The 22091-nt window shown below is 52.5% G+C and overlaps 1 long non-coding RNA gene and 2 pseudogenes across 2 annotated transcripts; 1 reads left to right on the forward strand and 2 right to left on the reverse strand.

Moving 5' to 3' along the window:
* Window positions 1-398: 398 nt before the first annotated feature.
* On the reverse strand, window positions 399-11712 carry LOC114669769 (ral-GDS-related protein-like; annotated as a pseudogene).
* A 2493-nt stretch (window positions 11713-14205) lies between these two features.
* Window positions 14206-15941, forward strand: LOC144331897 (uncharacterized). Its single transcript, XR_013399495.1, has 3 exons — window positions 14206-14344; window positions 15246-15271; window positions 15804-15941. It is a non-coding gene; the product is annotated as an uncharacterized LOC144331897 (long non-coding RNA).
* Window positions 15942-19835: 3894 nt separating this feature from the next.
* On the reverse strand, window positions 19836-20259 carry LOC710641 (NADH dehydrogenase [ubiquinone] 1 alpha subcomplex subunit 2 pseudogene; annotated as a pseudogene). The gene has a single exon (XR_012016.4). The product of XR_012016.4 is annotated as an NADH dehydrogenase [ubiquinone] 1 alpha subcomplex subunit 2 pseudogene (transcript).
* Between the last annotated feature and the right edge of the window lie 1832 nt (window positions 20260-22091).

Below are 22091 nucleotides of genomic sequence, written 5' to 3' on the forward strand. Positions count from 1 at the left end.
GTTTTTAAGTGTTTTTTAGTTTGTTTGTTTTATTTTTTGTTTTCCTTAAACAGAGTTAGCAATAATTAATTTGAATAAAGAAGGAAAACATTAAACAGTTGGCAGGCGTAATGCAAACGCTATTCCATGACTTGTTCAGCCATAGCCTCAATGTGACATGCTAGACTATGAATCCTAAAGACTGGTATACGGTTACTGCACTGGAGTTACTGTTCTCATTCCAACACTATAGAACATTCTGAGTAGTGTTTTAAAATTTTATTTTAACGAAAGTTAAGGAAAAAACCCGTTACTTATACACTAAAGAAAATAAACATAAAATGGTTTCCCGCCTGACATGCAAAAGTCCCATGGCCTGATCCTGGCCAGCAGGAGCAGCTGGTGTTGAGGAGTGGGGTCAAGATGTAACTGAGCTGCCAGCCACCTAGATGTGGTTTCCTGGTGTCACGGTCTGGGTGAAGGATGATGCAGAGCTGGTGTTCTGGCCAGCATCCCAGTGCGGCCCCAGCCACTGCAGGATGTTTCCAGCCTACTGGGATTCGGGCTCCAGCTGACAGGACAGCTTGTGGCTGCAGGACAGAGAGGCAGCTGTGAGGCCACCATGAGCCACACATCAGGTCCCCTCTCATTGCCTGACCAGCTGGAATCCTGGGTCCCCAGCAGTCCCCATGCAACAAGGTTTGATGCTGGCAGTGGAGTCATGGCCATAGGCTCTCTGCTGCTGTCCACAGGAGAGCCTCCTCTAGGCCAGGTGGGGTGGCTGACACCTGTACTGTCAGTACTTTGGGAGGCTGAGGTGGGTGGATTGCTTGAGGCCAGGAGTTTGAGACCAGCCTGGACATCATTGTGAAACCCCACCTGTACCAGAACAACAACAGGAGAACAACCGGACATGGTGGTGGATAGCAGTAGTCCCAGCTGCTTGGAGGCTGAGGAAGGGCTTGAGCCCAGGAGGCAGATGTTGCAGTGAGCAGAGATGGTGACACTGCAGTGCAGCCTGGGCGACAGAGCCAGACCACGTTAAAAAAAAATGGAGAGCTTAGGCCGGGCGCGGTGGCTCAAGCCTGTAATCCCAGCACTTTGGGAGGCCGAGACGGGCGGATCACGAGGCCAGGAGATCGAGAGACAATCCCGGCTAACACGGTGAAACCCCGTCTCTACTAAAAAATACAAAAAAAAAAACTAGCCGGGCGAGGTGGCGGGCGCCTGTAGTCCCAGCTACTCGGGAGGCTGAGGCAGGAGAACGGCATAAACCCGGGAGGCGGAGCTTGCAGTGAGCTGAGATCCGGCCACTGCACTCCAGCCTGGGTGACAGAGCAAGACTCCGTCTCAAAAAAAAAAAAAAAAAAAAAAAAAAATGGAGAGCTTTCTCCCACCCTCTGCCCATCTCCCAGGCCCTCACCTCTCCTTGTCACTGAGCTGCTCCATTCTTGAGAAACAAGTGACAAATTTCTCCAGAGGGTGAAGCCTGTAATTCATGGCAGCCACTTGGAGCAGCTGCAATTCCTGCAGAACTCGGACCTCCTAGAGACAGAGGACAGGATGCTGACAGGGCCTGGGTGGAAGACGCTGAGGGGACCTTTGGCAGGCAGGGAGAAGGGGCTGGTCCCTGGGGCCGTTCTCTGAGGGGGCCCCATGCAGCCCCCAGCCTGTTCTCAGAGTTGGATGTAAATAGCCCCTCCTGCAGGAATTGGTCTTTCATTCCAGTGCCTTTCCCACTTTCTCCACTGGGATAGGTCTCCTCCTCCTGTGTGTGTCAAACCCTTCCAGTAAAACTAAGATGTAGAGGATGGAGCCAGGGAGTGTCCTGTCCAGGGTGGACTGTGACGTCCACATCCCCAACCTCATCCAACGTGAATGTCCCAGCTGCTCACCTTTCTCCTCTTGTTGGTGTTGCCCTGGAAGTCAGATAGAGCCCATCAGAAAGGTCCCTAGCCCACAACAGCCCCACCCCATCCCTTCCTATGCTGCATTACTGCCAGGGCCACCAGGGTCAGGGGATGTGCACATGACACAACGTGAACCTGCCTCAGGCTCCGGGCTCTAGGGCAGTGGGCATGGGAGCTGAGGCTCAGGGACCTTCTGCCCCAACCCTCTGAGATGACAGACAGAGAAACTGAGGTCTCCCTTAGAAAGAAAGTGCTCAGTTATCCTGGAATTGCCTGCCCTTGGAAAGGCTCAATTTCACCCTCCTATTATGGGACTACCCTAGGGAGAGGCTGAGTCCAGCTCAGCCCACACCTCAGCAGCGCTGCAGTCAGGCAGCTCTGCAGCTTCACCACTCAGGGATAGGGACTGCTGACTGCCATGGAGCCTCTGTCAGTCAGAGGTAATGAGATGGGCCTGGCACCCCCTCCCACAGGAGCAGCTATGAGGCTCTCAGGAGAGGAGGTTTTCCAAGGGCTAAGATCTAAGGGCTCCGTCCAGGCCCCTCTCCTCCCAAGCCTCAGGATCCTGGCTCCCAAGCAGCCTGCCCCAGGGTCACTCACATCCAGATCGTCCGGGATGGCTGAATCCAACCTGTGTAACTCAGTCAGAAAATCCCCCAGGAAGGGGACCACGCCCTGTGCCATGGAGGGGTGGGGAGGTGGGAGGGGTAGTGGTGATGAGTATTGACCCTCAGGTGCTTGCCCAAGGCCCTGTCCCATGAAATCCCATCAGCCCCTGTGTCCCAGAACCCCCGTCCCCAGGTCTCCCAGTTGTAGCAGCCGAAGACCCTCAGCTGCCTTTCCCAATTCCCTGCCTCCTCTATTCCAGCTGACCTCCAAGTCTGGCAATCACTCCTAGTTACCTCTATGGTGGGATTTTAACAAGTCACAAGGACCTGTGGTCCCAGCCTTACCCTAGGGACACTCTGAGTTCTGCTTTCCCAGACCCTTGCTCTGGTCTCTCCAATGGAGGTTTTCCAGGCCCAGTGGCCATAGGAGGGCAGGGCTGGGGAGGAAGCCCCCGCTGTGTTGATATGGAGGCCTCCAGCTGGTGGGGAAAAGAGCCCTGTCCTCTGATCCCCTGCGGTCCCTCCATGCCACAGTCTCACTCACCTTCTTCTGCCTCTGTAGCCTCATCTGGGCTCTCTGGGGGTTCCTCTCCTGGGTGGCCACCTTAAAGCTCCCCGCCTGCCAGGTGTCAGGGACAGGGACAGTGAGGCTCTCCTCCCTTCCCCCAGTTACACCCCAGCCACCCCACACTTGGATCTCCAGGGACTGGCGTGAGTCACCTGGCACAGTGCTCAGCCAGCTCCACACTCCCTGTGTGTGTCACCCACTCATGCAGCCAGGCCTCCCTGAGACTTTTTCCTTTCTGTAAAGAGCCATGAAAACCACAGCTACCTCACAGGACCTCCTGAGTACTGTTTCCTGTAGCTGTTGTCATTGTTCTCCCCCTCATCCCTCTGAGGAAGAACCATTCACGAGCACCCTCCAATTGCTTTCTTTTCTTGAACCTCATTTCCACCCTGTGAGGCCTGCACTACAGGTTCAGCATCCCTTCATTTTCCAGATAAGGAAACAGAGACCAAGAGTGGGCAGTGACTCCCCAGGGCCCCAAAAGAGAAGGCACCTCCTCCCCATCCTGGAGGCTCTGTCTCGGCTGCCCTCACCCCATATCCCAGCACCACCACCCATCAGGGTCTTGTTCTTTGGAGTCTCTGAGTGTCTAGGTCTCCAGCCTTGCAGAGTCGTGATGGGAAAGGGACAGGGCATTTTAGGAGACCTGGTTAAGTGGCACCTGCCTATCTGAGCCCCACTGGAGTCTCTGCCACACAAACTGGGTTTGCGCCATGCCAAATCCATGGTTTGGTATCTCCAGTGATCCCCCAGGGGAGTTCCGTGCACAGAACTCTCTTCCTCCACTCAGGATGTGGCCTCCTGAGGCGACATCTCTCACGGACATGGCAGGGTTTTCCAGAATCCTGGGTGGGGTGACATGTTGCCTTCTCATTTGCATGGAGGTTTCTGAGATCTGGTCAGGGAGGATCCCCTAGGAATGCATGGATCCCCCAGATACTTGTCATGAGCATGTGTCACTGCTAATTGGTGAGAATCCTGTGACATGACCATTTTCAGATGTCTGCAAAGGGCAGAGTGGGGAGTCCCAGCAAACACATACATCTGTCCTGAGTTTGCCCATTGGGACCCATAGCTGGGCAGTCTACTGGACTCCCTGGCATATGAGCTTCCTCTGTTGTGGTTCCCTCTTTCCCCCAGTGTGGACTGCAGTCCCTGCCCATGGAGGTGCGCTGCAGACAGAAGCAGCAGCAGAGGCCTGGCTTCCTGAGGAATTACTGCCAGTTTGAGGAAGAAGGAAAGTCCCACCTACCATGACCACCCCCCAGCCTGGAGGAAGCTCCATGCCAGCAGCATGGACCAGCATGGGAGCCAGAGTCCTGCTAATGCTGCAGCTCATCACCCTCACTCAGAAGCCCAGCAGCCATTGCCACATCCTATTTCCAGGGCCTGCTGCCCCCGTGCCCCCACGTGCCCATCGACCCACACACCTCTCCTCCTGTTTGCCCAAAGTAGGCATGGAGGGAATTTTTCAAGTCCACTTTTAGTAGGTAAGTCAAAACATTACAAAATAACCACTGCACACCGGGATCAATGCCCTTCCAAACTCACTCTTTCCTCTGACCCTTAAACACTTGTCCCGCATCTCCCAGACTCCACTGTACCTTGATCAGCAGGTCCCTCTTCACTGCAGTGTCTTTTTTGCAGAGTTCTTTTAGATATTTTGAGCTTTTGCTATTGATAGAAGAAAGAAAAAAGGGTAAATTTGGGAATCACGGGGGAGATTTGTGAATTCCAATCCCTTTTGTTTGAAAACCCAGTGAATCTCAGCTTCCTGCGTGAGAGTTTCCAGTGGGGTCATCTGATGACAAGGGCTCCAGAGGACCAGGGTGGGACTGTCATGCTCCTCCCCTGGCCCATCTCAACTTCACATGAGCCCCTGCGTGTTCACAGTTAGCTTCCAGCTGGACACAGTTCCACTGCTGGGTGCAAACACCTGACACCCTCCAGTTAGCTCCAGTCTGTTCCTGATGGTTAAAAATCCTTAGTCCTGAGTTGGAAATCCTTGCCTAGAAGTCCAGGGCAGCTTAGTGACCACACCCACCAGCCCATCCCTGCCTCCAGCGTCCCTGTTCTCCAAGAACCTTTCAGAGTGGTTGAGGGCACATGGGGAGACCTATGGGTCCCTAAGTCAACACTGGTGCTCCCATGGAGGGAACCCTCCTCACCTGGACACTCCTGCCCACGTCTTGTGTAGCCGATGTATTGGGTTGCTGCGCAGAGCAGAGACGATGGCGTGCACTGAGGAGAAGTTGTTGAGGCGTAGGCACTCCTGGAGAGGGAAGAGTGAGCTGTGAGGTCCAGAGTTGGAGTCCGACCCACTTCAGCCTCAGCCCCCTCTGCTGAGATCTCCCTTCCTGAATGAAGCAGAGGCCCAGGGAGCCTCAGGAGGGCACACCTGGGGCTGAGTGAATGTCACTAATCTAGAAAGATTTCAGTTTAACCCAAGGAAGATCCCAGGTCAGACGTGAGCAGCCACCACTGGGCCATGGCGGTCAAGGTCAGGGAAGCTGTGGGAAGAAGGGCCTAGGGGATGTGTAGGGCTCAGGCTAGAGATACAGATGCCAATCCTGAAAGCTGATGGAGGAGAAGAGGCAGTTCCCCATTTTTAGAGAGGGAATCCCAAGGCCCAACCATGGCTTACCCTGGCCACCTTGATCCAGTGCTCCACCACCCTGGCCCTATCCTGGACCCTCATGCTGTGGTCCCCGAGGCAGGAGGTGGTGACACAGTTGGCGAGCCTGTTGAAGTGTGCAATGGTGGCACAAACTGTGGGTGCCACGTGCTCACTCCCCTTCTGATGTCGTTGGCCCCAGATGGAGCCCAAGCATTCGTAGAGCTCCACCTTCTTGAACAGATCCTTTGGGGAAGGAGGAGAGTATCATGGACACAGCACACCCCAGCTCAGAGTCACCCACAGTCCCAGGCAGGGACTGAGCTCACAGTCATCCACAGTCTCTGGCAGGAACCGAGCTTGAGCTCAGAAAGCTTTAAAATATGCTCCAGACTTGTGGGAGTCCCTGGGTTTGGTTTTCTGCCCACCGAGGGCCCTGAATGCATCATGTCCCAGAAACCAACAAGGGTGGGAAGAGAGAGTGACATTTTCTCCCAGGCCATCCTCATTCCAAGAACTAGAAGGTGGCTCAGGCCTCCCCATCCTGAGGCCTCATCTTCCTCCCATCCCAATCAGCCCTCTACTCCTTCTCTCCCTACTGGTGCAGTTTCCTTGCAGCAGCTGCAACACTGGGCTCTGTTTGGGTGTCTGCCATAGAATCTAGTATGCATCAGGTACCTAATAAGTGCTGAGGGTAGTGAGGCTCCTGAGCAGCTGGGTGAGTGACCCATGGCCCTGCCTGCCCCTCAGTGATCACCTGCCCTGTCCTGCTTTCTGTCCATCCCCCGTCATTCAGTCTGCACAGTCAGTCTGTGCAGCTGGCACGGGCGATGTCCCATCTCTGCTGTCCACATGCAGACAGGGAAGGCTTGTGGGTGAGGAAACTCATCCAGATCCCATGGTTGGTAAGAAGTGGGGCTGAAACTGGACCCAGGGCATTGGCCGCTCCTCAGAGACAGGCTGGCCTGAGACAGCTGGTGCCAGAGGCACAGCCTGCGAAGCCCAGCTGCTCACCGCATCCATAAGGGTCAGCTGCTCAGCCAGCAGCCTGGGAGGGAAGGTCGTGATGTCCGGCAGCTCCTCAGTGTGTTGGCTCTGGACAGTCCCGGGACAGGGACAGGGTGACTCTGGGGCTGACTGTGGCTCCAGCACTGTTCCTGGAGGGGGCCCTTCCCCTGGTGCTGGTGCTGATGCTGAATGTAGATATCCTGGTGCATCCAGGGCTACAGGTGACTCTGGCTCTAGAGCAGGCCGCAGCTCCGCCAGCAGTGGTGGTGCTGGCTCCAGGGCCAGCATTGTTAATGCGTGTTGCCCAGGAGGTGGAGCAGGATCTGGAAAAGGAGAAAAGGTCACCATTCCAGTCACTCTTCACTGGGATTTCCAAGTATAGAAATGCCTGGATGGAATTTAAGGGAATTATAGCCCCAAAACACCACCCCCGGAAAGTCTTCTCACCATCTGGCTTGGCTTCCTTGGGCTCCGGAAGCACCAACTGGCCTAGGACAATTTCCTGATGGTCCTCCACGCCCAGTCCAGGCCAGGCGAAGGTCCTGAAGGCCAGCTTTATCCAGAAAGATGACCGTTGCAGGGCCTGGCAGCAAACTGAGGTGTTTTCAGGGGGCCAGGTGAACAAAATGGAGGTGGTGGTGCTGGTGATGGAGTGGACAGCTGAGTCAGAGGCCTGGCCTTCTCCCACACAACCCTCCAGGGCACCCTTGCGTGGTTCTGGGTCCCTGGCCTCTTGCTGCCTGTGTAGAGGACAGCCCCACCCTACCCCAAGCCATCAGTGCTGTCCTGGAAGGGGCAGACCTGGCCATGCAACAGGGCTCTACAGACCCTTGTGTGCCCCGGCGTCCCACTGACATTCTCTTTCCAATGGCCCTGGAGCACAGCACTGTGCACCTGGGCACTCAAGACTGCAGCTCCAGGCAGATTTGTGAGCAGCTTGCTCATCAAAGCTCCAGCTTTGGTTCCCCTGGTCCTGGGGTTAGGAGGGTAGGGGCAGATGTTGGGTGGAGGAGGACAGGGAGAGCTGGGAAGCCACAGTGCTGGGGATGGGTCTCTCAGTGGCCACTTGTGGCCCCAGCCTCACCTCTCCTTTGCAAGGGACCTAAGTCTTCATTTACAGAACTCACTGTTTGCCTCTTGCAGGGGAAGTCCCCAGATGTCAGCCTTGTTGTGGGAATTATAAGACATGAACCCCAGGGCTCCTTTATTCTCTCCCCAGCCAGAGTCCACATATTTCCCCCCATGTTTTGTGGGTGAAGAGGCCCTTCAGAACCCTAAGTCCCCCCAGTTTATACTTGTTGGGCTCCGTCATTCTAGTCAGAATCTGGGAGGATGCCACCATATGTAGAGGAGGCCATGAGGGTTTCCCCTCTAACATTCTGTAGATATGATTTGTTTATTCTGTCTACTGTGAGCACCTGACTCTGAGTAGAATTGAGGCCCAGGGATTGTCATCTGCCTTGTTTATGAAATTAGGCCAAGTCACAAGAAGAACGATGCACAAATGAGGTGTTTTGTATGTATGTGTTGAATGAGTGAACCCCAACCATTGGAGAACCCAGTGAGCCTCTCCAGATGTCTGAGTGGGCCTGTGGCTCCTTTTTCAGCATGAAGGGACCCCTCTTCTGTCTGTGTCAAGGAGAAAGTCCAGCCAGAAGGAAACTCAGACATCCTTTAGCAATGCCATTGCAGACTTGCTTTCTATGTGCCTTTCCAAACAGCAAGAGAGATGGGCCATTGCGGCAGAATGCTGAGAGCTGCTTCAGTGAGTGGGAAGAGAAAAGTAATAAACATGAATCACAGCACCCACAGCAGATTGTCCAGAGTTTTAGGCTCTACGGACCCCTTTGTTTGCTGTGTCTTAGATCATTCAGTCCCTACAAGAACCCTGTGAGGTTCATCTTCTCATTACTCCCTGTTCCACAGGAGCCAACTGAGTCTCCAAGAGGTGCATCTTCAAGACACAGCCAGTAGGAGACAGAGGCACCTCCATGCCTTGGAGGGGATGGACACTCACCTTCTAACCAGTAGTTCCAAAAAGTGTGGCACGGTGATAAAGTCCCAGGAGGGACCCAGGCAGGTGGCATAGGAGGAGATGGGTTTAGTTAGAAAGGCTGGAACCAGGGACTCCAACAGCTTCTCCCCTGTGCTGGGCTGGAAAGTTGGCATCCTGCAGATCTCATTTCCATACTAGGGGGACAAGGAGGGACATGGGAGTCAGTGTAACACCATGAACCCCCAGAGGATCGGGATCTGGAACTCACACCAAAAAGCACCAACCCTTCAGGGACTTGTGCATGTGGAGAACCTGGGTGCCCATGGTGAAAAGGGTTCTAGGCTTTCAAGGTAAAATTGCATGTGAGGATGGAGAAGGAGAAAATGATTCATGCCTTCAAGGTGAATGTCAGCTGTGGGGCAATAGCACCCTCTGTATCAACAGCCTGCATGAAGAGCATCATCCCTGCAATCCTCAAAAATCACCCTCATGGTGGAGAAGAGGAGACGCGGGCTTTTGGATGTCAGATGCTTGCTCAGCAGCACCCGGGTCAGAAGAGAGCACCTTCCACAGGGAGGACTGGATGAAATTCCCTCTAGTCCACCTGAGGCTCCACTTCTGATATGGAAGGGAACGGCCTGGGGAGGTCTCATCCCCTCCTTATTTTAGTGACAGCACACCAGACAAGATGCTCTAGAAGAACTCTTTGACTTAAAGGGATATGATTGTTTTTGTTCTTTAACATGAATGTGAGTCTGGAGAAACAGCTACAGCCATCCCAGCCCTGGCCAAGGGGAAAATGCCGGAAGACTCTAGGGTGGGAAGAAGCGCATCCCAAGGCCCAGGATCTGCCAGGCGACTCATGGAAGAGAAAACACAGGCAGGTACTGAAGCTGTAAAAGGTTACGCAAATGTATGTTTGAAACTGGAAATGAAACAAGGTAATTTTCTCTGCCACACAGACAGCAGATTGGCAAAAAGTTAAGAACATGTTAGTATTCAGGGGAGGTTGCATTCAAAGAAGCAGCTACCTTCAGAGGCTGCTGGTGACCCTGTGAGCAGCTGGAGCCCTTTTGGAAAGTCAGCTGGCTAGAGCTGTTGAAACTTGCTATCTGCACATCCTTTCACCCAGATTTCCCTTTCCCGGGTGTGTGTCTTCCGCAGGGGATTTATGTATTTTATGGGTTGAATTGTGTCCCCTCCCCCAAATGTAACTGTTTCTATTCTCAACCCCAGAGACTCAGAATGTGACTGTGTTTGGACACAGAGTTCTCCAAGAGGTAATTCAGGTGAAGTGAGTTCATTAGGGTGGCCCCTAATTTAATATGCCTGGGGTTCTTACAAGGAGAGGTGGTCAGCGCACAGAGAAGTTGAAGAGAAGACCCTGTGCTGACCGAGATAGAAGTCAGCCATCTCCACGGCAAGGAGAGAGGCCCAGACAAACCACCCCAGGCTGACAGCTTGACGTTGGACTTCCAGTCTCCAGAACTGTGAGGAACCAGATTTCTGTGGTTAAGCCCTTCAGTCAGCGTGCATGTTATGGCAGCCCCGGGAAACTGCTCCAGCCTATTAGGACACACATGGGATTATGCTCCCTGTAGAAAGGCTGCCTAGAAAGGACATTTTATCACGACAGGCTCCACCAGCACTGAGAGGCTGACCCACTGTGGAACATGGCCTCCCTTAAGCAATATTACAGTGACATGCGTGGGTACAGCTCCTGCCTGGTGGGTCTGCAGGGATGTGTTCTGTGAGATGACACTTTACACACAGATGCATAGAGTAGCTTCACCTTCTTTTGTTGTAATCACCACTCCCCCAACTTGTTTGTGTAGAAGTGTTGGATTTTAAATCCTGGAGGAGGTCTGGCAGGGCAGAGGAGCTGCCGGTTGCCAGACGTACAATTAGGGTGGGGAGTTAAAATGGTAACAGTATGAGTATGTTGCTACAGTGTTACCATTGTACCCAATTCTTGTAGCAACATGCTGAGATACTCCTGGCATAACAGAAAGTGAAAACAGAAGGATTTTCTCTGATCTTCCTCTGATAGGTGAAAGGGACTTTGCCTGTAACGAAGTTGCCACTGGGGACTAATGGCAGCCAGATTCATTTGGGAGAGGACAGTGGCTCACTCAAGTGTGAAAGCCCTAGGACAGAGCCTAGGGAGTCCCCATATTCGTGTTTGAGTCCTGGGCCCACCCTGGTTTTCTGGAGTCCCTGTCTGTGGAGACCCTTCTGTGCCCAGTCTCACCCCAGACCAGCACTGGCCGTGGTTGGTAGCAGGCGGCCCCTGCCCTTCTTTGAAGAAGGTGGAGAAATGGAATCCATCCAACAGCTCCTGCTTGATCTGCTGTGTGGAGCTCTGCAAAGAGAGTGAGCCAGGCGAAGACGTGTCAGTGGCCTGCCTGGCTGACCCCATAGTGGGATACCCCATTAGAACTCCTCCCTGGCACCCCCTTCCCCAACAGGATTTGGCACACAGGAGGATCTGCGTACACCTCCAGCCAGAGGAGCTTGAGGTCTCCGGCAGATGACAGGTTGAGGTCTTGGAATTCAGATCTGAGCAGACAAACTGTGTCCTCGACAGTCACCTTCCCATCCTGAAGGCATGGCCTGGGCTGTGAACCTGACATACCTATCAGGCTCCAAACCCCCAACAACCTACCTGCTCCTGTCCAGGGAGGGCCCCTCTTCTCCTGTTTCCCCCAAACACATGGGGAGGGGCTCAGCGCTGCCCTGATGGACACAGCTGAGGCCTGGCCTCAACGGGCCTGCCCTGGGTCCTGTGTTACCTGTGGGTGCCTTCTGGCAAACGGCCAGGGGCGTCGAGGGTGAGGGTTGAACCAATGTCTATATTCTCGAGAAAGACTCTCATTTTGGCCTCTTGTGCGACGAGGAGGTCGACAGCACGTCGGGACACAGCAAGAGAACATGTTGTTCCCTTGGGTGTCAACTACCAACTGAGCTGGAAATGGGGCTGTGTGTATAATATGGGTGCCTAGTTACCAGAATTCTAAGTTCTGTTGGGGTCTGTCAGCAAGGAAGTGAGGTCACTTCTTGTAGGTTCCATCCTGTAAGCTCCTCCTTTCCATAAGACCTACTCAAGGCCTCATTGGGCTTCTGGCCGCTCACCCTCCCCTGTCAACTCCTTACCTTTCACCATTATGCCAAAGTGTGCCCCTTCAGCACCTTGGGAAGACCTGGATGTAACCAGGGTCCCAGTTTTAAGGAGACAGTTCTGGGTCAAACAACCTTTATCTTAGCAGTTGTGAGACCCTAGAGAACTCCTTTGGTGTTTTGGGGCCTTCCCAGCACGCACAATGGGGGTTATGCTAGCATCTCCTTCCTAGGGAACTCATGAGGTGTGTTTGAGATAGATCTTATAAAACTCATGATGTGATGTTCCCTGTAGATATTGCACACACTTACAGATGGAAGAAATACCAGAAGCGTTGAGAGGTAGCATGGAAGAGAACTCCAGTGGGCCTGGGGTCCACAGTGTGGTCTCAGGAGAAGACACTTTTGCTCTGGGCCTCCTCTTTCATGATGCACCAGTAGAGGTTGAGATTAAACGAAATTCAGACATCCTCCTCCTCTGACATTTCACCTTCCAGTGCCTTCCAATTTTATTTAGACCCAGACCCTGTGCCCCATCTCAGCCGAGGGTGGGCAGCATCCACAAAGACAGCACTGAGGGGTTAGTGACTCCCTTCTGAATGATGGAATAGGACACACATGATGGAACGCACTTCTGGGTTAGTTCAGGATGTTACAACAAAGAGCCGTAGCCTGGGGAGCTCATCAAAAACAGAATTATGTTTCTCCCAGTTCTGGAGGCTAGAAGTTGGATATCAGGGTACCAGCCTGGTCAGGCCTTAGTGAAGTCTCCTGCCACATTCACTGAGCTTTTACAGTGCTGTCCTTTCTTTGGAGGACGGCTCAAATTTAGGAGCATGGGTAGACCTCCATTCAAAGCCCAGCTCCCACTTGTAGCTTGGTGACCATGAGGAAGTCATAGAACATCCCTGTGCCTGTTTTCTCCTCTGAGAAATGGCGTTAGTGAGAATTGCTTCCCTTTTTAATCACAGAAAATAAAGCATGCAAAGAAGTTAACTCGGTGCCATTGGGCAGAGAGTGAGAGGCCAGCAAACCAGAGAGATCAACTTGCCCACATCAGTGGTGAGGAGTGGGGAGAGTGGGTGAGGCTGGGGCAGGAAGCAGGCCAGCCTGCCAGAGCCCAGGAACAGGTGAAGAGTAAGAGTGAGCTCCTCACCCTGAATTCTCAGGGGACACAGACATGCAGGGCCTATGGGGAGCACAATCATCAGGGCTGCCCTCGTTCCCCTGGTTCCCCCCATATCTGATGTGGTCCCAGGGCCCCCTCTCCCTGTGTTTCCTCTCTGCTCTGCTCTCTTCCTGGCTGCCCTCCCAGGACTCATTTTTGGCCCTGGTCAGGTGGAGTCTTGAGGTAATTATAGGCCTGTTAATAACTCCTCAGAGGTTCAACCCGCCGTTTGTTGAGACCTTTGAGCTTAGTCAGAGACCTCCACCCCCTGGGACCTGAGAGAAGGCTGGAGGGAGCTGACAGTGCAATGGCGGTTTTCCCTGGGGCTGCCGCTCCAGGACCCACTGGCAGGTATCTGCCAAATTCGAGCTTTCTTTTGGGTCTCTGGGGTTCTGAGGTGTGATTTTCCCTCTGAAGATAGGCTGAGTCCCTGGTGGGTGCCTTAGCCTCAGAAATGGGTCCCCCTGAGCTGGGAGCTGTGCTCTAGCCTCAGTGTGCTAGGATACCTCACACCTGGCCCTGCCCATTCCGGCTTCCAAAGCCCACGGAGAGGGTCTGTAGAAATTGCTAGACACGAAAGGGCTACAAATAAGTCATATGAAGTGTATTTACATAACTCAGTGGTTTTCAGCCATTACTATACATTTACTTCAGGAAAGGAGATATTTAAAAATGTTAATACCCTGTGTCACCCTGCGATTTGGGTTTATTTGATGGGGCAGAAAACAGGCATCTTTGGTTTTTTGTTTGTTTGTTTGATTGTAACAGGATCTTGTGCTGTGGCCCAGGTTGTAACACAGTGGCATGATCATGGGCACTGCAACCTTGACCTCCCAGGCTCAAGGAATCCTCCCTTCTCAGCCTCCCAAGTGGCTGGGACTATGGGCATGTACCACCATGCCATGCTAATTTTTGTGTTTTGTAGAGACAGGGTCTCACCATTGCACTCAGGCTGGTCTTAAAGTCCTAACCTCAAGCTGTACTCCTGCCTCTGCCTCCCACAATGCTGAATTTATCTTTTAAGATCTTCCCTAGTGCTTTGACTAGGCACCCAAGCAAAGAAGGCTTTGCTTGCAGAAGGCTTGTGGAACCCTGTTGAGGCTGCATCTTCTTCACAGCCATCAGATTGTTCCCTGAGGTGTCTGCTTAGCAGTGCACAGGCTATTTACATCAAGGGCTTTGGGGAGCTGTTGCGTTTGGGGGTTGGCTGGGGCATGACTGTTGGCTGTGGGATCTGTCACAACCTGGTCCTATGGGACACCCAGTCTAGGATCCTTCTTCCCAGACCACCATCATGTGTCTCACCACTCCTATGGCAGGAGGTCAAAGATCATGACCCTGTGGACAGAGGCATCCAGGTGCAAGACTGATGTTGGGTGAGTCATGTGGGCAGGGGCGAGGCACAGCTGCTTGCTGGAAGGGTGTTGGTAAGTGTTGGTCCTCCAGCTGTCACGTCCTGCTGTTCTGCTGAATCCTAGTGATCCTCACTTGGAGTCTGGGTTTCAGAAGGGTGTGGCCCTGGGTTCTTGGCTGGCTGAGCTTGTAGTTTTGCAGCCTCTTTTGGGCTCTTGTATGTGAGGCCTCACCTGAGTTGCTTCAGGAAACCTTTGCCCCTGAGGCTACCTCCTTCTTAAGAGCAGAGCCTTTGTGTGGAGATCTGGCTGGCCTCCCTAGCGCCCAGCGTGTCCTGTCCTGTTATGTCTGGGTTTGAGGCTGTGTGCAGGGGTCTCTTCCCATAGAGGAGGCAAGGTCAGTCGTGTGGGTCAGAGTGAAGCATGGTGATCCCAGCTGGCTGTGCCTGGCCTTTGACTGGAGGAGTCTGAGAATGACCAGGCCTGGGGAGCTGCCCTTCCTGGGAAACAGCTTGTCTCCTCCCCTATTGTGGAGTTTCTGGATGTGACCCAGAGTGTGCTCGGCCTCTGTAGCATGTGCTGGGTGTAGCCATGTGATTCAGGTTGGAGGTGCAGGGGATCATCTGCTCTGAGCCAGGTAAGGCCTGGACAGGACTGGGGCAGCTGTCGAAGAAGCCGGTTCTGATGGGAGAGTAGGCATGGATAGGGAGGGGACAGGGTCACCAGGTCTGTGTGTCACCTGTTCTTGCTGCTTGGTCTGCCCTGGGAGTGATAACAGAGGTGGAGGCTGCTGTGGATCCACTTTGGCTTCCCAAAAGCGGGTGTTCATATGGGGAGCAAGGTGGGTGGGGGACAAACTGGTCTCTGAGGTGTTGAGTGATTCTTTGCATGGCTTTGTCCTTTTTCTCTCTGCTGTCCCCAACAGCTCTGCTGTACCAGCCCATTGACCAAGTAAGTTGTGGGAGGGCACCAGAGTCACTGAGAACAGACCATTTGAAAAGTCAGGCAGAGGGATCCTGGGCCCTGAGTATGCCTCCCTGGCCTGTGGTAACCATGCCAACAGGGCCAGGGCCTAAATAGAGCTTAGCTACTGAGCTTGGCATTTGGCCAATTGCTCTCAGTGGAGGCAGGAATATTTTGCTTCCCCAACCCCTGTCTTTCGGTCTCCAGTATCCTTGGAGCAGCTGCAGGGTGGGTAGAGGGGTGTCTCTCCCAGCTGCGTGGTGAGATGAGCGTCCACCTGGCTGCCTCTGCCAGAGGAAAAGAGTAAAGACTGCAGCAGGGAGAAAAGCCAGCTGGGGCCCTTTTAGAGTCAACCCTGCTGCTCCGATTCTAATTTTCAGTTCAGATTTTGCAGGCATGAGTGTGGGTCCCTGAGGGCCTGCCCTTTGAATTCTTTCGGTGAGGACTGAGCATTGCCCAGGGGCTTCTCATTTGAGTCCCAGAAGCACGGCCCCGAATTCACCACCTCATCCCTTCCCAGGACCTGCTGAAGCGCACACCTGTGGACCACCCAGACTGCCTGCCGCTACACGATGCCCTCCGCATCTCCCAGGACTTCTTTCTGTCATCAGTGAGGACATTGACCCCTCTGGACTGCAGTCACAATGGACTCCCAAGGGGCAGGTGAGCTCAGGGCCCAGCAAGGCCTCACACTCAGGTTGAGGAGCCCGGGGTGGACCAGATCCCCAGTTTCTTCTCTTACGGCACAGGTATCACTTTGCGCCCCTGGTCTCTGCAACCCTGATCCCCCATTCCCAGCCAAGGAGAAGTCTTTGGTCCTTGGTCACACTGATTTGATTCCCTGTGGCATTTTGGGCCCGAGGCTGAGAGCTTTAAGCCCAGTGTGTCAATAATTTTCCTAGGAATCCAGTGAGCCAGAAGAGGAGACAGGCCTGGAAAGTCTCTCCATGTCCATAACACAGTCTTTGAGCTGTGTCAGAGCTGGATTCTTTTCCTCAGGTGGGCTGTCTGGAGACCCCAGGCATTGCTTCCCACACCAGGGAAGTCAGCCTGTGGGTACCTCATTCTTGATTGCAGACACCAGCCTCTGGCCAGCATGATGCCATCAGGGTGACCCAGGAGGCTGAGGGAGCAGGAGATCTCAGCCGCTGTAGGTTGGCCTGCACAATCAAGAGTCAGGGAGTGAACCCCACAGAGGGAAAGGCTAGTACTAGAGGTGGCCAAGGCCATCCAGGTTGCTGGAGCTTTTTTTTTTTTTTTTTTTTTTTTTTTTTTTGAGACGGAGTCTCGCTCTGTCGCCCAGGCTGGAGTGTAGTGGCCGGATCTCAGCTCACTGCAAGCTCCGCCTCCCGGGTTCGGGCCATTCTCCTGTCTTAGCCTCCTGAGTAGCTGGGACTACAGGCGCCTGCCACCTCGCCCGGCTAGTTTTTTGTATTTTTTAGTAGAGACGGGGTTTCACCGTGTTAGCCAGGATGGTCTCGATCTCCTGACCTAGTGATCCACCCGTCTCGGCCTCCCAAAGTGCTGGGATTACAGGCTTGAGCCACCGCGCCCGGCCTGCTGGAGCATTTCACATGAGCTCCTGGATATCAGACAGCAGTTTCCCTGGGAAACTTCTATATGCAAGGATGGGGGTTAGCCCAGTGAGGGGAAGCAACACTCAGCATTAGAGGCACAATTCACCCCTGTGGGTCGGCAGCCTGGCCCAGATCAAAGGCTTCCTGATGGATAGAGGCTGTTAAGTGGCCCTTAGGAGTGAAGACTGCCAGGGTTCATGCTCCTGTGTTGTATTTGTGAGCGAGGGGCGGGTCTGGAGAGTGTCTGATGGTGCATAGGGAGCTGTTTCTGTGCAGTTGCTGGTGCCAGTTTGCAAAACCATGGAATGTCACTAGTTTGTTTTGGTCTGGGGATATCTGAAAAATCTCTGGAAGACTTCGAGTAGCATCGGTTGTAGGTCATCTTAACTGTATGCCCTCAGTACACGCACCTACATATTGCAGTATACGTAGGTCACACGGCATGTCATGGAGACAGGAAAGGCTGGGACAGATGGTCACAGCCCCAAAGAAGCCCTCCTGACTCTGAGAGTGGCTGAACAGAAACTATGGAAATCCTCATGGAGTGGAAACCATCCGGAGCCCAGGTGAGAGGCAGCTACAGGTCATCCCAGGACACTTTTGCGGCCCCACCCAAGGCAGCCCGGGGTCTCCCATCCCCTGGGTGTTCTTTTTTAAATGTGTCCACCATAGATGAATTTGGATTTGGTTCCCTTGTTGGGTCTTGTTGTTGTGTATTTTTGTGTGAATGCCAATACCACATTGTCTGGATCACTAGAGCTCTTCTATGTCATTTGTAATCAGGGAGCATAATACATCCATGTACTTTGTATTTTCCAGTGGTGAGATTGCTAGATGACATAGTAGTTGTATTTTTAATTTGAGGAGGAACTGCCGGCTATTGCTCATAGTGCTTGACCTGGGAGGCAGAGGTTGCACTGAGCCAAGATTGCACCACTCCATTCTAGCCTGGGCAACAGAGCGAGACTGTCTCCAAAACAAAACAGAGATTCTCTGTGACAATGACTGCATCAGCCCCTCAGGAGGGAGTGCTTCTCCAGGGCAAGGTGAGGGGAAGCCCAGTGATGGGAGCGCTGCCCGGACAGGAGTCAGTTCCAGTGGCGGGGGCCCTGGGCTTTGGCCGAGGACTGTGCATTGGCAGCTGCTCTGCCTCTCATAGCCCTTCCCAGCTGCACACATCATGAGTGTCAGTGTGCAGTCACAGGCCTGCCTCCTTTGGGCCACTTTCTGACCATGATTTTTGCCTGTGGGGCAGGGTAATTTCAGGATCTAACTTAATGCACTTGGATGTTCTTAGCCCCAGGAGGCAGCTCTTCTCATTCTAGCCTTTTGTTTTGTTTTGTTTTATTTTGTTTTGTAGAAATGGGGTCTTGCAATGTTGACCAGGCTGGTCTCAAACTCCTGGGCTCAGGTGATCCTCACACCTTGGCCTCCCAGTGTGCTGGGATTACAGGCACGAGCCACTGTGCCATGCTAATTTTCTTACTACTAGTTTTTGTAGAGCTAGGGTCTCGCTGTGTTGCCCAGGCTGGTCTCTAACTCCTGGCTGCAAGTCACTCTCCTGCCTCAGCCTTCCAGAATGCTGGGATTACATCCCCTTCTTACCTTCTCTGCCAGAAGAGCCCCTGTAGTGTGTGAGTGCTGAGTCATGCAGTCTTCTGGGTGCTGAATGGGCTTTGCCGCTCTGGTCCTGGGCTCCGTATGTGGACGTGATCTGTGTGAACAACTACTACACTTGGTATCACGACTACGGGCAACTGGCATTGATTCTGCTGCAGCTGGCCCCCAGTTTGAGAATTGGTGTAAGACTTATCGCAAGCCCATTATTCAGAGCGAGTACAGAGCGACAGAATTGTAGGGTTTCACCAGGTAAGCGGTGTTGAACTTTGTGATTGTGTGTTCTCTCTGGGCAGAGATGTCACTCGCCTCCCCTGGCCTGCCCTGTGCCCACTGCAGTGTGCCCCTTGCTTCACCTTTGGGCTCACCTCCTGCTACCCCGTCCACGTTGCCTTCTTGCCAGCAGCCAGGCCTCTGCCCCACTCGCTTGGTCCTCAAAAGTGGCCTCCTTACCGGCCTTGTTTCCAGACAGCCTCCTATCACCCATGCCCAAGTGGTCTTTCTAACTCCTGACCTCAAGTGATTTGCCTGCTTCAGCCTACCCAAATCCTGGGATTATAGACGGGAGCCACCACGCCCAGCCTGTCCTCATTTTTTTATCCCTCTCATTTTTTTGTCTTCCTATCCAAAGATAGGTTGCTTTATCTTGTCGGTTTTTTTTTTTTTATGTGGATTCCTGAACCCCATCCAGCCCCTCGTTCCCTCCCCAGCCAGCTCACACTGGTTTCTCACAGCTCCTGGGACTCCCGCTGACACATAAAGAACAGCCACCCACAGTGGACTGCGCTGTTCTGTTTGCACCCTTAAATTTATCGTGCTTACAGAATGCCACTTCTGCAAACTAGTCAAGTAGGGGGAAGTGGCTCGTGGATATGCACCCTTGCTCATCCACTTTGAAAAGGTAACCAGTTCTGATTTCTTTTTTCTTTGAGACAGAAGTTCATTCTTGTCACCCAGGCTGGAGTTCCGTGGCACAATCTTGACTCACTGCTACCTCTGCCTCCCAGTTCAAGCGATTCTCCTGCCTTGGCCTCCTAAGTAACTTGGATTACAGGTATGCACCACCATGTTCTCCTAATCTTTTTTTTTTTTTTTTTTTTTAGTAGAGATGAGGTTTCACCATGTTGGTCAGGCTGGTCTTGAACTTTTGACCTCAAGTGATCCACCTGCCTTGGCCTCCCAAAGTGCTGGAATTACAGGCGTGGGCCACCATGCCTGGCCCCAGTTCTGAATTCTTTTTTTTTTTTTTTTTTGATGAGGCAGAATAAAGTTTTATTTTTATATTAAGCTACTTTGCCTCAGTGGTTACACAGTAAGGGATAGAGGGTAGATGAGGACAAGAACACCCTGAGAAAGTATTTTACAGCACAAGCTTTATGAGGAATAGGAGAACACATTTTTTTCACATTATACTAAGTCCAGCAGAGGCCAGGCTCTGGAGCTGTTGCTCTTATTCCTCAGTGGAGGCTTCAGGCTTTACCACTTAGCACGTTCTCCAGGGCTCTGGTTACCTGATCAGCACTGAAGTTGTTCAAAGGGACATTCTTCTCTTGGCCAAATGCGTAGCGGGCCCAGAGCTTGGGCTGCACATCGGAGCATTTGCGGATTAGGATGGGTAGGTCAGGATTCACCTTCTTTAGCTCCACATAGCGTTTCTCAATGAAGTCCCTGACACCCTGGCTGCCGGGCAAGCGCTGACATAAGTGGATGCGAATCTCACGCAGGCCCAGCTTTGCCCTGATTCCTCAACTCACTGCGGCCGCCGCCATCTTGGCTAATACCCCCAGTTCTGAATTCTTAAGAAACTCCCGAGAGGTTCTAGGTCAGCACTGATAGACCTGGGTGCTGCAGGTGCTGGGTGTGGTGGCTCACACCTGGAATGCTAGCACTTTGGGAGACCGAGGTCAGAGGCTCTCTTGAGCCCAGGAATTTGAGACCAGTCTGCACAACATAGACCCCATCTCTACAAAAAATTTAAGATTAGTTGCGGCCGGGCATGGTGGCTGACACCTGTAATCCCAGCATTTTGGGAGGCCGAGGTGGGTGGATCATGAGGTCAGGAGTTCGAGTCCAACTTGACCAACATGGTGAAACCTCGTCTCTACTAAGAAAATACAAAAATTAGCTGGGTGTGGTGGTGTGTGCCTGTAATCCCAGTTACTCAGGAGGCTGAAGCAGGAGAACTGCTTGAACCAGGGACGCAGAGGTTATAGTGAGTTAACATCGTGCCTCTGCACTCTAACCTGGGTGACAGAGCGAGACTCCGTCTCAAGAAAATAAGAAAAATAAAAAATAAAATCAGTTGGTTATGGTTGTGCTTGCCTGTAATCCCAGCTACTTGGGACGCTGAGGTGGGAAGATTGTTTGAGCCCAGTAGGTCAAGGCTGCCGTCTGCCATGATTGCACCACTGCGCTCCCACCTGGGGGACAGAGTGAGACCTTGTTTCAAAAAAGAAGCCTTGCAATGATAGAAATGTCCCTTATACGCACTGTGTGAAATGGTGGCCACTAACTACATGTGGCTATTGAGGTCTTGATATATGACTAGAATAGCTGAATTTATTTAGTTTAATTAAAAATAATTTTTTTTTTGAGAGAGCCTCACTCTGTTGCCCAGGCTGGAGTGCAGTGGCATAATCACAGCTCACTGCTCAACCTCCTGGGCTCAAATGATCCTCCCTCCTCAGCCCCCCAAGTGGCTGGAACCACAGGCATGCGTCACCACACCTGGCTAATATTTAAACTTTTTGTAGAGACTGGGTCTCACTGTGTTGCCTAGGCTGGTCTTGAACTCCTGGGCTTAAGTGCTCATCCTCCTGCCTTGACCTCTCAAAGTGCTGGGATTCCAGACCTGAGCTGCCATGCCCAGCCTGGTTTAATTTCATTATACATACATACATACATACATACATACATACATACATACATACATTTAAGATAGGGTCTCGCTCTCTCACCCAGGCTGGAGTGCAGTGATGCAAACACAGCTCACTGAAGCTTCAACTTCCGGGGCTCAAGCAGTCCTCCCACCTCAGCCTCCCAAGTAGCTGGGACCCCCGGTGTGTGCCACCATGCTTGGCTACTTTGTGTAGTTTTTGTAGAGATGGGGTCTTGCTATATTTCCCAGGCTGGTCTTGAACTTCTAGGCTCAAGCAGTCCTCCCACTTTGGCCTCCCAAACTGCTGAGATGACAGGCATGAGCCATCATGCCTGGTCCCAAGGCATATTTTTACTTCTAGTGTAGTTCAGCCTTAAGACTGTACCAGCAGATAGAGATGGAAAAGTAAGATGAATCGAATATCAAATTACATTTATAAATAAAGCAATTACTAATTAATGACTTTCTTTCTTTTTCTTTCTTTCTTTCTTTCTTTCTTTCTTTCTTTCTTTCTTTCTTTCTTTCTTTCTTTCTTTCTTTTCTTTCAACAGAGTCTTGCTGTTGCCTATGCTGGAGTGCAGTGGCGTGATCTCTGCTCACTGCAGCCTCCACCTCCCACGTTCACACCATTCTCCTGCCTCAGCCTCCTGAGTAGCTGGGAGTACAGGTGCCCGCTACCATGCCCAGCTCATTTTTTGTATTTTTTGTAGAAATGGGGTTTCACCGTGTTAGCCAA

This window comes from Macaca mulatta, chromosome 10 (genome assembly GCF_049350105.2).
Source record: "Macaca mulatta isolate MMU2019108-1 chromosome 10, T2T-MMU8v2.0, whole genome shotgun sequence".
NCBI lineage: Eukaryota > Metazoa > Chordata > Mammalia > Primates > Cercopithecidae > Macaca > Macaca mulatta.